Source organism: Triticum dicoccoides, chromosome 6A (genome assembly GCF_002162155.2).
Source record: "Triticum dicoccoides isolate Atlit2015 ecotype Zavitan chromosome 6A, WEW_v2.0, whole genome shotgun sequence".
Lineage (NCBI taxonomy): Eukaryota > Viridiplantae > Streptophyta > Magnoliopsida > Poales > Poaceae > Triticum > Triticum dicoccoides.
The window spans coordinates 485,772,119-485,787,141 of record NC_041390.1 but is presented as its reverse complement, the minus strand read 5'-3'; positions in this window follow the sequence as shown (position 1 = coordinate 485,787,141).

Below are 15,023 nucleotides of genomic sequence, written 5' to 3'. Positions count from 1 at the left end.
ATGAATAAAAATGTCCAAACGAACCCCGAAATATTCCAAAATTAAACACAACACTCATGTTGTTCTATGTTGACACTCGATTTTTTTTGAAAGCAATAAGAGGCAACGGGTTTCGTTTCGTCCCCAAAGGTGGCACGTTCCCAACCAAAACCATCACGCTTGCTGTGAGAAGCTCTGTTTTGTGAGAAGCTTATACCCAAACCTGCCCCAAACGGGACAAAATTTTTACCATGACATGTTGATGCCGCTCCATGACAGCATGCCAAGTTTCATGAATTTCAAACGAGTTTTGGATTTACTAGAACTTAAAAACCAGGTATCTCAATGTTTGCGGCCGAGTGACGGTGGCAGGGTGTGTGACATCCATTCCCATTTCTTGCATGGGACCTAAGCATGCAACCAAGCACACAGATTTGATTTTTCAACCCGTTTATATGCACTGGAGCATGTGCATGTAGTTCAAATTAGAATTATGCACCTGAAATGCCTACAAAACCAAGTTAATGTATAAAATCATCCAAACGAGCCCTGAATAATTCCAATTTTTTTGACGCCACACCTATAGTTGCATGTTCATTGTAGATAAAAGTTCTAGCAATTCAAACACCATCCTTTGTAGTTGTGACCCCATTACGTAATTCAAATAAAGACGATAAATCAAGTAGATCGCACACAGTTTATTATCACCAACCATGTGAGATGGAGCACAAAATATTTTGGAGCACCGTCGGTGTATAGTATGCCTATGGACTACGCGAGAAGGTGTGTCGGCTATAGTCCATAGCCGGCGTGTCAAGCACACTAGCTCACTCCCCAAATATCATTTCACTGTTCATTCGTCGCTGGTGAAAGATGGGGACGTGGACCCATGTTGTGAGGGCAACTTCGGCAGCCCACTCCGGTGAGAGCATGGCCACAGCTGCCAGGCGCATGCTAACAAGCTTCGTGAGGGCGACCACAGTCTGCGTCCGGGCGGCCAAGGCAGCCAAACGGCCGATGTTGCTTCTTAGGCGGCAGCATCTGCCTCGGGGATAGCAACTAGCGAGAGCGGCACATCAGCTATCCGTTCCGCACCGGCGGCCTTAGCCCTGATGGAGGCCGCCCACTACCATGTCGAGGCCGTCCACGCCCAGCTCGTGGCGGTCATCGCACAAATTGAACGAAGCTTCTCCGACAACGGTCGGCAACCCACGGCCAAAGAGTTGGCAATCTCCGAGAGAGTTGGAGAAGTCGTCCGTTCCTGCGCTGCATACTTTGCCATGATGGAGCCCGCCAGAGCCCAGATCACGGCCTCCCACGCCTTGCTCGTGGCGGCCTACTCCACAGATATGGAGGACGCGGATGGCAAGATGCTTGCCGTGTATGGTGCAATTGATGCCATGGAGCCCCTTCCCCAGGAGACCGTCGGGCGCGAGCTGTACATGGAGGTGGCGGCAGAGATCGACGAGCACCAGCCATAGTAGTACTCTTTGTTTTGTTTAATTAAGAGCGTCGGTCTTTTGTTAGAGTAATGTTTAGGTCAGCTAGCTATGTTTAATTGTTGAACTTGCTCGATTAAGAAGTTAGTTTCCTTTGTGTACCCAAATTATGCAATGACGTGGATGACCACTGTAACCAGGGAAATTCGAACCAAAATTTTTGACGTTCAAACACAAAACACACGGGTTAAGCTATTTGAATCGTTTGTGATGTTCGCATATCGTACACAGTTCTGAATAAGGGACCGTGTCTGATGACACTTTGCGCACCAGTTTTTTCACTGAAGCGATTCCAAATTTTCGGCTTTCGCGGAAATATCTGCCTTCCCGCCCCCTCCCCCTTACCAAAAGCCACATTTCCCTTGTTTCCGCCTTCCTTTTCAAGTTGAAACCTTCACTCCTTGTTTGCAGCGCTGCCTCCTCGCCGGCGACCCTCCTCCATGCTGCTCGGCCTCGCCTATCCAGGCAGGTAATCCACACCCGACCCCCATCCTCCTTCTCCTTCCACATCCCACATGCCCCGACCGCCGACGCGACACCTTCCACCCAAATCACCGACTCCTCCACCAAATAAGCGCCGCCCTAAGCCATGGTGCACGCAGTATAGCCAGGATCCAAAGGACCATTTGGCAGCGGAGAAGCAAATCACGGCCGCACGCGTGGATGAGGTCGCGATGGCTGCCATTCGCCGTCGAGGCCATCGTCGACGCCTCACGCGCCGACGACGCGACGCGGTTGGCTGTTTGGTTCAAGTTTGCAATGCGATGTTCAATTGTTGTGGGTGCATTTTGTTATTGTATACCATGTGAGAAGTAAATCGAATTTGGCTGTACTAAATACATGAGAAACAAATACAATTGCTATATTTCCATGTTGTTAAGCATGCTTGGTTTGGTTAACTGTCTGATCTTCTATTAGGAGTATGTTATATTGTGCAATGTGGTGCTCAGTTAATGTTTGATTCATTTGTTGTGGTGTTTAGTTAACTGTTTTGTTTGGTTCAACTCTGCAATGCGATGTTCAATAGTTTTTTTTTACCTTGAAGACTGCAGGGTTTAGACCCCACAACATTTTATTAAAAAAAGACAGGAAGAACATCACAGAGTTCCTTAAGAAAAGGAACTGGGCAGGAAAGGAAAGAAAAAGAAAACTGAACAAACTAGTCTAGACAGAAAAGAGAAGTCTAACTATAAAGATTACAAATGCAGGGCCCCTCAAGGAGGCAGGAAATCAATCCATCTCATCAAAGCATCCCTGTGTCTTGACTTGATTCTATGAGCTAAGAGAGAGATGTCCTGGACAAAGCCATTCCTCCACTGCCTAAAGGTAGGTCTGAGATGCCTGAAGACTTTGTCATTCCTAACTTTCCAAATATTCCACCAAGTGAGGAAGACCACTTCAGAGAAGAAAGGCTTATTGAAATCCTTCCTAGCATGGTGTGCAATCTGCACCATATCCTGACTATTGAGCCATGAAATTTGTAGATAGTTCCATACTCTCGTGCTAAAGTTGCACTGGAAGAATAAATGATTCCTGTCTTCAAGTGCTCCTGTGTGACAAAGTACACACTCAGGCCTATCATTGATCTTCCACTTCCTGTGTTGAATCATATCTTTGGTGTTTACTCTGTCCATAATGACAAGCCAGGCAAAGATTTTAATTGTCATAGTGCAGCAGGATTTCCATATCCAACAGAGAAGAGGGTTGACAGGAATTGGCTCATGAACAAAGTTATAGTATTTCTTTGCTGTAAACCCAGCATTCTTCCCATGTTTCCATTGCCAGGAATCATTAGCAGCAACATCGAAGGAAATCTCAGCCATAATTCTAGACAGTTGATTAAACTCCATATAGGCCAATTCAGATAGTGGCAAGGAGAACATGCTCTGAAACTCACTGGTCTGCATCACTTCCATAACAGAGAAATTCTTTTGCAAGCAGAAGGAAAAAAGTCTAGGGAATCTGTCTTGGAGTGGTATGCATGAGTTATCAATTTCCCAAGAATCATACCAGAATAGCAAAGAGTCCCCTCTTCCCACAGATACAGAAGAATCAGCCCTGAATTTATCCATTAGCTTACAGATGTCTCTCCACCAAAAGGAGCCACACAAAGCAGTGTCATGAGGAACTCTCTGATAATAGTAACTGTCCCAGATCAAATGAACCCATGGCACATCTACTTTGTTATAGAGCTTAATGAGGAATTTCATTAACAAAGCTTCATTTTGCAGGCCTAGATTGAGTATGTCAAGCCCACCCTTAAGTTTGGGCCTGCAGACCAAGGGCCAAGCAGTCAGAGAATTTCCCTTCTCCTGACCATACTTTCTCCATAGACATTGTCTCTGTATTCTTTCCAGTTGCTTTAAAATCCCTTGTGGTATTGATAAACTACAAAGGAAAAAAATTGGCAATGAAGAGATAACAGAGTTTACCAACTCCAGCCTACTACCTTGGGGCAGAAACCATGAGCTAGCAGTTAACCTTCTTTCCATACAGTCAACTAGTGGAAGCTGATCAACAATTTTGGGCCTAGTTGTGCCCACTGGCAGACCCAAATATGTGAATGGCATAACCCCCAGTTGGCAACCAAACTATGCAGCAAGAACATTGGCAGAAGTGGCATCCACATTGATTGGGTACATTGATGATTTGTGATAATTAATCTGCAGTCCAGTTGCCATGGAGAAGGACTTTAGAACAGACTTAAGCACCTCCAACTAAGCAGAATCAGCATTCACAAACAGAAGTGTGTCATCAACATATTTGACCACTGGGTAATCAGGATCATGAGTTAGTAGGGGCAAAGAGAGAAGTCCTTTCATGAGATGATCATTAATCATAGTCTGCAATAGATCAGCAGCAATCACAAACAACAAAGGTGAGATGGGATCACCTTGCTTTACCCCACACTTGCACTTGAAATGATTTCCTGGTACCCCATTAAGTAAGATTGAGGAGGTTGCTGAGGACAACAATTGCTGTATCCAGGATATCCATTTATTATCAAAACCCTTTGCCACCAAGATCTTTATAATTGCCTCATGCTGAATAGAATCAAAGGCTTTTTCAAAATCAAGTTTGAGTAACATGATTGGCTATTTTGACTGATTGCACTGGTGAATGTACTCAAAAGTCCATGCTATACAATCCTGAATGGTTCTTGATTTGATAAAGCCATATTGATTCTTATGCACACATTTGGTTATTTCATCTTGAAACCTGTTGGCTGCAAGCTTAGTGAGGAATTTCAACCCCATACTTGTCAAAGAAATTGGCCTAAAATCTCCAGCAGTTTGAGGTGACAACTTTTTGGGGATCAGAGTTATGAAGGCCTCACTGAGATTTTCAAGCTGAGCAGTTCCAGCATGGAACTCATTGACCAGTGCAATGAAATCTCCTGAAATGATTGGCCAACACTTTTTCATAAAAAGACCATTAAATCCATCTGGTCCAGGAGCCTTGTCAGTGGGCAATTCCCTGATCACCTGCTCAATTTCTTTGACCTCAAAAGGCCTAGTGAGGACATCTAGCCCCTGCACCCTATGGATGATAGAAAGGATGTCATTGCCCAGAAAGATTGGTTTCACAGTTCCCATTCTGCCCTTAAAAATCTCCAGAAATTCCTTAGCAATTGTGTCATGGTCTGAAGAAACTGTTCCATCAGACAACTGTAAGGTGGCAATTGAATTTTTTCTATATCTCTCAGTTGCCATGGCTTGGAAGAATTTGGAATTTTCTTCCCCCAATTTGATGTACCTAATGGTGCACCTCTTCTTCCAGTATAGAAATTGCAAATGAAGAAGATGATCATGGTGCATCTTCACCAGTTTTCTGAAATTGGATTCAGATAAGAACAAAGGCCTGGAGTCTTCCAAATCATCTAACCAAAAGATCACCCAGTTACACTTCTCAATCAGAATTTTAATATGTGACAAACCCTTCTGCCATTTCTTAAGAGCAAACCTCAAAGCTTTTAGTTTGTCCATAATAATTGCTGATATGTGTGTTTTATGAGAATGTTTTTGCCAAACCTCTTGAACACACTCCATGAAACCAGGTTGGTGGACCCAATAATTTTCAAATCTGAATATGTGAGCCTTTGGGATGTTTGTGCATATAGAAACACACATGGAATATGATCTGATGCAGTTTTGGCAAGAGGTGTAACTTGAGTATTTGGGTATTGGTCAATCCAGTTGGCAGAGGTAAAAAACCAATCCAACTGTTCAAGAAGAGGGAAATCCTGCATATTAGACCAAGTGAACCTTCTTCCTTTTAGAGGTAATTCAAGTAGTCCCAAGTGACCTATGATATCATTGAAAATAAAAATATCATTGACATCTCCACCAGGAAGATTTCTATTGTCTAGAGATCTAATGAAGTTAAAATCTCCCAACAATAGCCAATTCTGTTCAGGTTCAACCTTTAAATTATAAAGCCAACTGACAAATTCATCCCGTAAGACACCCTGACAGGGTCCATAAACATTGACTAGGTACCATATTTCATCATTATGCACAGACTTGAAACTAATCACAACCCCATAAGGTTTAACTTCAATTAAGGTCCCTGAAAAAACATCTGATCGCCACACAGTTAAAATGCCACCAGAAGCTCCGCTTGAAGGAGATTCAATAAACTGATCAAAACCCACAAGACAAATGCTTTTAATTAAATTTCAAGGGCACTCAGAGAGCTTAGTTTCCTGCAGGCACACAACCGCACATTGACTTTCAGATACTTTCTGCCTAACCACACACTGCCTTGTTTCAGAATTAAACCCACAAACATTCCAACAAAGAACCTTCCAGCTACGCATTGACCTTTGATTCATAGAATAATATATAAGAACATAGCATAAACAGTGTGACACCTAGTGCCACACAACCCAGGCCATAGAAAACCAGAAGTGCCAAGTCTAGACCATAGTGCATAAGTTCAGAGAGGACATAACAAACAGCAGATTTGACAGGCTCGCTACACCTAGACAAAACATGAAACTTTAACATTTAAGCACTGCCGAAGGAGGAGTCGTCCTTAGGATTAGCCATAAGCTTCTCCTGAGACAGTAGGTTGGAATCAATTCAGCTCTGCTCCAATTGCCTGCAGCACCCTGAGAGGCGTCGGCGGAGGGACATCTTCAGTCTTGTCGTTGCCCACATCTTCAGTGTTGTTGTCCATGCCAGCAGCAGCTTCCGGATTGGGCTGGGCCTTCTCTTCCATGGGCTTGGACCTAGGACGTCTTTTAGCAGGCTGAAGTGAAAGTTGCTCAAAAACCACATGTTTGAAACCATCCAACTTTGCCGCGCTCCTCGTACATCTTCTAACTGAAGTGTCCACCAAGGGAGCAGATATCTTCCGCCTGCCATGCTGGTTTTTCTGGCGAGTCTTGGACTCCGTAGCAAAAACCACAGGAGAGGAAACCTCCTCCTGGCCAGAAAGCCCCACAGCCCCAGAATCCGCAGCAACCACAGCATCAGAAATCAACAGCCCATCAGAACTCACATCACTAGAATGCCCATCACTTGAGACAGAAGAACTACCAAACAAGGATCGAGCAACTGGGCGCCTAGTGATAGTTGCAATATTGCTAGGCAGTGTACTAGGCAAACTTGGGACCAGCTTGGACATCCTCTGAGAGTCATCAAACGCAATCGACCATTTGCGCTTGGAATAGGTGACAGTCCCGAAGGGCTTGAAGAAAATGGACCTGGGTACCTCCTTCACTGAAAAGTCAAACATCAAATTCTCAAACGAGCGCTTCCAAAGCATTTCAGGCGGAAGAGTTGGTCCAGCCACAATCCGAGCCATCCCAATGAAGATCTGATGGTGCTGAATTACAGGTGGCTGATAGGGGACAATAGCCAATGGATTTTCCGCCACAACTACAGGTTGAACATGAACTGGGGCAATCAGATCAAACAATGGTGGATGCTGCGGTTGAACGACCTGCAGAGGCTGCTCAACAGACTTAGATTCTTCTGGTTGATCAATGACAATGGAGACTTGATCTTGTTCTGGCACAGTGGGCTATGGGGGCTGATTATTGTCCTCCTCATCTCCCCATTGAGCATTGCCCCAACCAGCAACAACTGGGTTATCAGGAGGGGGAGGGGGTGCGAGAGGCGCATCATTCCATCCAAGCATTGGGTAAGGCGGGAGAACAAATGGTATGTTGTCTGGAATTAGGTGTCCAGGCATTGGATGAGGATTGCCATCCAAAGGCATCGGATCCTCATCGTTGGGCATCTAGTCGGCAAAGTCTGCCCCAAGAACATAACATGCAGCAGTCCAGGAAACTTGTGCACACCCCCCCCCCCATTCAGCATAATCTCCAAAAACCACATCCCTTGGCACAAGAGGCGTATCCGGAAAGCTTGCCTCCACAACAGTACGGGCCAGGTATGGATCTTCACTATCCCAAGAATGAAACTTTCCAAAAGTACCTATTGCCTGAGAGATAAACTCTGTCGTACGATAATCAAGTGGAATCCCAACGAACATGAGCCAGCCCTTACAAAAACCATGATTTCCTTTGAAGTTTCCCCCCTCATCATGCTTCATAAATCTAACAAATCAATCATTTCCCAAAGCAAACGGCGGATGCTGAATCAAAGTATATCTAACAGACGGATCCCGAACTTGAAACAGACCAACTCCATGAAACCATGGCTGAGCAGAACGGACAAGAATACCTCTGTTCTGAAGAAACTGAACCACTTCCTCTCTGACAGGTCCAAGAGGTCCATCCGGAGCAGGCATAACCTCAGCCACCATGTAATCTTCATGGCGTCGAGGCGGGTGGGTCGCGGGCGTGAAAAAGGTGCGGGGCAGACGTCGATCCCCACCATCGATGATGTGATGCCCCGGCGGCACCAGACGGTGTGGGTTGAGCTCAAAGTTCGCCATGGCCGGCTGCAGCGGCGACAAGCAGAGGTTTTCTTTGGAAGGGCAGGAGGTTTCCTTGGCAGGGAGGCGAGGAGATTGGAACAATGTGGGTGGTGGCGATATGACAGGACTAGATATCCCAATAACTCTGGCTCCCTTCCCCTGATCAGCTGAAGATTCCGAAATACTCGTGTTTTGTTGCAGCGAGCTCTGCCTCCAAACCAATCCATGAGCCCGAGCAAAATCATTACACTCATGCCTAGAGTGACCCACACGAGAGCAAGCTGAGCAGACCACTCGCATTCCACAAGAGACTGCCATGTGGCCCTTCTGAGCGCAAATCGTACATGTTAAAACACGGTCCACCATGTCATCGACCATAGCATCAAACTGCCTGGCTGCCTCTTGTGTAGAAGGGATTTCTAGTGTAACACCCTCCAGGCTCTGGCACACAGATGAAACCAACCCAATATCGGGAAGCCCAGAAGCAGATGGGCCAGCTTCAAGCCCACCAGATGCAATAGAACCCTGACTAACTGAGCTCTCACATTGTGGGCTGACCAATTGTGAAGGGCCTGATTCTAAACACCCATTTTGAATTAAAGCGGTTCCCGCTTCCTCAAATTGCACCGAGAGATTAGTAGCAATCAAGGACTGCTGATCCACAGAAACCGGACCAGAATGAGGCACAACAGCCGGCCGGTGCAACTCCGGCGAAAAGTTGACTGTACCAAACACAATGGGTGGCCTTGCTACCGTACAACGCAGATCTAGAGCAGGAGGTTGCCGAATGACTACATGCTCATGAGCAGAAAGATTATACCCTCCATCAACTATAGTATCAATGCAATTCTGAGTAGTTGGGTATCTATAGCCCTTGCAAGCAGAATACCTTTCAAACGTGGCAAAAGATAGCTTTTTTACTGGTTGAATTTGAGGATTTGAGAGATGACCGAACCGGGGCCTTATGCATAGCCATTAAACCTAACGAGGACCTACGCTTAGTAGGACTAATTAGAATCCATTCAGCATCACATTCCTTTCGCCAGATCTTAAGCTCACGAACCCAATTAGGTCCTCCATTACCCCAAAGATGGAAATAACACTTGAACAAATCACAAGCAAAAGAGCGTAGATCCATGATAAGAAAGCCAACCTGCTTGCATGAGACTTGGAAAGAATAAACCTTGTCCTTAACATGACTGACCCGAAGATCAATTGCCGATCACCGAGCGCAGCTTCCAGCGCCGCCGCCACTGAATCCTCTGACAGGCGAAAGACGTGCCTACTGAAAGACACGATCACAATGAAAGCCCTCCCTCTTCCCATTGGATGAATTGTGCGACCAGTAGATCTGGAAACTTCATCAGCGAAAACCCTACCCTTGGAGAAAGCCAAACCAAGGGTAGATCCACCAGAAGATCCCATAGGAGATGGGTATTGCCTTGATCCAGAGAGAGCGCCGGACAAGATGGCCCGAGAGGATCAAGAAATCAATGGAGAGAGGTGAAAATCGCCGGAGGGGTGGTGGGAGTGCCGATGTGGGAGGTGGGAGAAGCCATTCCTCCCTTGTTTCGCGATGTTCAATAGTTGTGGGTGCATTCTGTTATTGTATACCATGTGAGGAATAAATTGAATTTGGCTGTAGTAAATACATGACAAAAAATACAATTGTTATATTTCCAAGTTGTTAAGCATGCTTGGTTTGGTTAACTGTCTGATCTTCTATTAGGAGTATGTTATATTGTGCAATGTGGTGCTCAGTTAATATTTGGTTCATTTGTTGAGGTGTTTAGCTAACTGCTTGGTTCAATTCTACACTGCGATGTCCAATTATCGTGGGTAGAATTTTGTATTGTTGTGCATGTGAGGAATAAATCGAATTTGGTTGCACTTAATACATGAGAAACATATACAAGTGCTATATTTTCTAGTTCTTAATCATGCTTGGTTTGGATAAATGGGTTTTCCATGTGGCTTGAATTAATCTGATGAATCTGCAATGTGCTTATTTTTCATCAACATATTTTACTAATAGCATGCGAACCCTTACTTAACATGATGACTAACTACCCTATATGCGTTGCAGGGAAACAATGGAAAGCACTGAGGTTTACAATCGAGGTTAGCACGTGCATGGTCCGTTGTCTAATAGCACATTACTGTGCAATTGCAGGAACCATTCTAATATTTAGGTTTTTAACAATTTGGTCTTACACATGTAGGTCCTACTGTCAGAGGTTTTGACCCATTGTTTGACCCTTTTTGCATATGGGGAAATGAGTTGTCCATGAATAACAGTCAAGTCAAGAAACTCAGAAAGATTGTTAGGATAAATAAATTAGCAACAAAAAACAACAAGATCTTTGTCTGCACATTGAAGAAGACATCAGTTCACTATAGGATGGTACTAACTATTATACCTTGCTTTTTCTATTCCTTTGCCCCATTTCCAATATAGAGAAGATATTTATGCACATCCTTGTTTTCAGGCCTTTCCAAAGCAGTTCACTGATGATTACCTCTCAAACCACTTGTATGGTCAGGAGGCGAGGAAGGTATTCATACAACACCCACGGTTCAATATTGAACTGTTCCTGAAGAGGATGAAGGATGGACGGTCAATCATCCATAGGCACTGGCCTAAAGTTACAAAGACCTTCAACATCAATGAAGGCTCAATATTCGCCTTCTGCTTCAGCAGTTTTCTAGATGAGATACATCTGTCTATGTACCGTCTATGATGCTAATTTCGAAAGGTTATAGATGTTGCATGTAAAACTTGGTCCTGGTGTAGTTGTGTAATGGGGTAGCTAAGTTCTGAAGCTATATGATGTTGTAATCTGATGCATTTCAATTATGAAAATGAAATATATTGTGTGCTTAATATGAAATGTTAATTAGATTAATAAATGGATTATGAATAATCGGATAATTAGCCAACCAATTGGGTTTTTCTATTGCAAACGGTTATTGAGAAAACACCGTGTGCGATGCATTTAATAACACACATAGTTTCTAGGAATAAACCGTGTTAGATTAATGAACAATCTCACATGACATCCTCTTGAAAACTATTTGCGTTAGGCACCTGGCGCAAACGTTTACCACATAAAAACTGTGTGTGATGGACAGCCCTTGACACACAGTTTCTTCTAGGCACCGTGTGTGATGAATTCAATAACGCAAACGATAAAATTGTTAATACCGTGTGCAATGGAAACGCTATCACAAATGATTTAACCTGGAAAATTGTGTGTGATGTACTTGCAAAGAGAAACGTTTTCCTTGGAGCGACAGTGTGGGATGTATATACGAACATAAACGTTTAGCACTGGCTAACTGTGTGGGATGTACTTACGACCGAAAATGATTTTGCTTGTATAATTGTATTTTTTGAGCACTATTGTACATATTTCTGTATTTGAGTGCTCGTCGGTCGCACACGACCTCATTTTGCCGAGCGTGTGTGCTAGGAGGGCATATCCCCGACGGTTTCTGGACCTCCCTATCGCCCACACTCACTTGGTGACGGTTCCAAATGCCGTCGTGGAAAGGGGTTAAAAACTATCTGTTTAGCACCTCGCAGTACTAGTGTGTGCCTGATGTGGACTTGTGATCAACCTTGTCACCAAAATAATCGACATCTAAGAATCCAACTAGATCAAACTCTGAGCCCTTTGGATACCATAATACTAGCGTTGGGGTGTAAGCCAAATATCAAAGAATTCGCTTCACAGCTAAGTGATGCGATTCCTTTGGTGCCGCTTGGAATTGGGCACACATGCAAACGCTAAGCATTATATCTGGCCTAGATGCACATAAGTAGAGTAAAGAACCAACTATGGAGCGGTGTACCTTTTGGTCGAACTCTTTACCATTGTCGTTGGGGCCCAGATGACTTTTGGTTGGCATTGGCGTCGTGTACCCTTTGCAGTCTTGCATTCCAAACTTCTTCAGGCAATCTTTGAGGTATTTTTCTTGTGATATGCAGATGCCATTACTTTGATGATGGATTTGAAGACCAAGGAAGAACTTCAGCTCACCCATCATTGACATCTGATATTGCTCTTGCATCATATGCCCAAATTAGAACTGTATCTCTTGTCAGTGCAGCCGAAGATAATGTCATCCACATAGATTTGACATACAAACAGTTCACCATCATATGTCTTCGTGAAGAGTGTAGGATCTAGGAATCCAGGTTTGAAGCCTTTGCTCTTCAGGAAGTCTTTGAGTGTGTCATACCAAGCTCGAGGTGCTTGTTTGAGGCCATATAGTGCCTTGTTGAGCTTGTATACCATATCATGACGCTTTGGGTCTTCAAAACCAGGTGGTTGTGCAACATACACTTCTTCAATTTTGACATTGAGGAAGTCACTCTTTACATCCATTTGGTACAGAAGAATGTTGTTGTGGTTGGCATAGGCAAGCAGTATGCGAATGGCTTCAAGCCTAGCCACAGGAGCAAATGTTTCATCGAAGTCAATCCCTTCACCTTGTGTGTAACCTTGAGCAACGAGACGAGCCTTGTGTCTGACAACTTGACCATACTCATCTTGTTTGTTGCAATAGATCCATTTGGTACCTATGATATTGTGCTTGCGAGGATCAGGACGCTTCACTAGCTCCCATACATTGTTCAGCTCGAACTGTTGAAGCTCTTCTTGAAGGAAATATGCCCTAGAGGCAATAATAAAGTTATTATTTATTTCCTTATATCATTATAAATGTTTATTATTCATGCTAGAATTGTATTAACCGGAAACATAATACATGTGTGAATACATAGACAAACAGAGTGTCACTATTATGCCACTACTTGACTAGCTCATTGATCAAAGATGGTTATGTTTCCTAACCATAGACATGAGTTGTCATTCGATTAACGGGATCACATCATTAGGAGAATGATGTGATTGACTTGACCCATTCCGTTAGCTTAGCACTTGATCATTTAGTTTGTTGCTATTGCTTTCTTCATGACCTATACATGTTCCTATGACTATGAGATTATGCAACTCCCGTTTACCGGAGGAACACTTTGTGTGCCACCAAACGTCACAACGTAACTGGGTGATTATAAAGGTGCTCTACAGGTGTCTCCGAAGGTACTTGTTGGGTTGGCGTATTTCAAGATTAGGATTTATCACTACGATTGTTGGAGAGGTATCTCTGGGCCCACTCGGTAATGCACATCACTATAAGCCTTGCAAGCATTGCAACTAATGAGTTAGTTGCGGGATGTTGTATTATGAAACGAGTAAAGAGACTTGCCGGTAATGAGATTGAACTAGGTATTGAGATACCGACGATCGAATCTCGGGCAAGTAACATACCGATGACAAAGGGAACAACGTATGTTGTTATGCGGTTTGACCGATAAAGATCTTCATAGAATATGTAGGAGCCAATATCAGCATCCAGGTTCCGCTATTGGTTATTGACCGAAGACGTGTCTCGGTCATGTCTACATAGTTCTCGAACCCGTAGGGTCCGCATGCTTAAAGTTCGATGACGGTTATATTATGAGTTTATGTGTTTTGATGTACCGAAGGAGTTCGGAGTCCCGGATGAGATCGGGGACATGAAGAGGAGTCTCGAAATGGTCGAGACGTAAAGATCGATATATTGGACGACTATATTCGGACATCGGAAAGGTTCCGAGTGATTCGGGTATTTTCGGGAGTACTGTGGAGTTACAGGAATTCGTATTGGGCCTTAATGGGCCATACGGGAAAGGAGAGAAAGGCCTCAAAGGTTGGCCGCACCCCTCCCCATGGGCTGGTCCAAATTGGACTAGGGAGGGGGGCGCCCCCTTCCTTCCTTCTCCTTTTCCCTTCCCTTTCCTTCCCTCCTACTCCTACTACTTGGAAGGGCTCCTAGTTCTACTAGGAAAGGGGGAATCCTACTCCCGGTGGGAGTAGGACTTCCCTAGGGCGCGCCATAGAGAGGGCCGGCCCTCCCCCTCCTCCACTCCTTTATATACGGGGGCAGGGGGCACCCCAAAGACACAACAATTGATCTCTTGATCTCTTAGCCGTGTGTGGTGCCCCCCTCCACCATAATCCACCTCGATCATATCGTAGCGGTGCTTAGGCGAAGCCCTGCGTCGGTAGAACATCATCATCGTCACCACGCCATCGTCCTGACGAAACTCTCCCTAAACACTCGGCTGGATCGGAGTTCGAGGGATGTCATCGAGTTGAACGTGTGCAGAACTCGGAGGTGTCGTGCGTTCGGTACTTGATCGGTCGGATCGTGAAGACGTACGACTACATCAACTGCGTTGTGCTAACGCTTCCGCTTTCGGTCTACGAGGGTACGTGGACACACTCTCCCCTCTCATTGCTATGCATCACCATGATCTTGCATGTGCGTAGGAATTTTTTTGAAATTACTACGTTCCCCAACAGTGGCATCCGAGCCAGGTTTTATGCGTTGATGTAATATGCACGAGTAGAACACAAGTGAGTTGTGGGCGATATAAGTCATACTTCTTACCAGCATGTCACACTTTGGCTCGGCGGTATTGTTGGATGAAGCGACCCGGACCGACATTACACGTACGCTTACGCGAGACTGGTTTTACCGCCGTGCTATGCACACAGGTGACTAGTGGGTGTCAGTTTCTCCAACTTTAGTTGAACCGAGTGT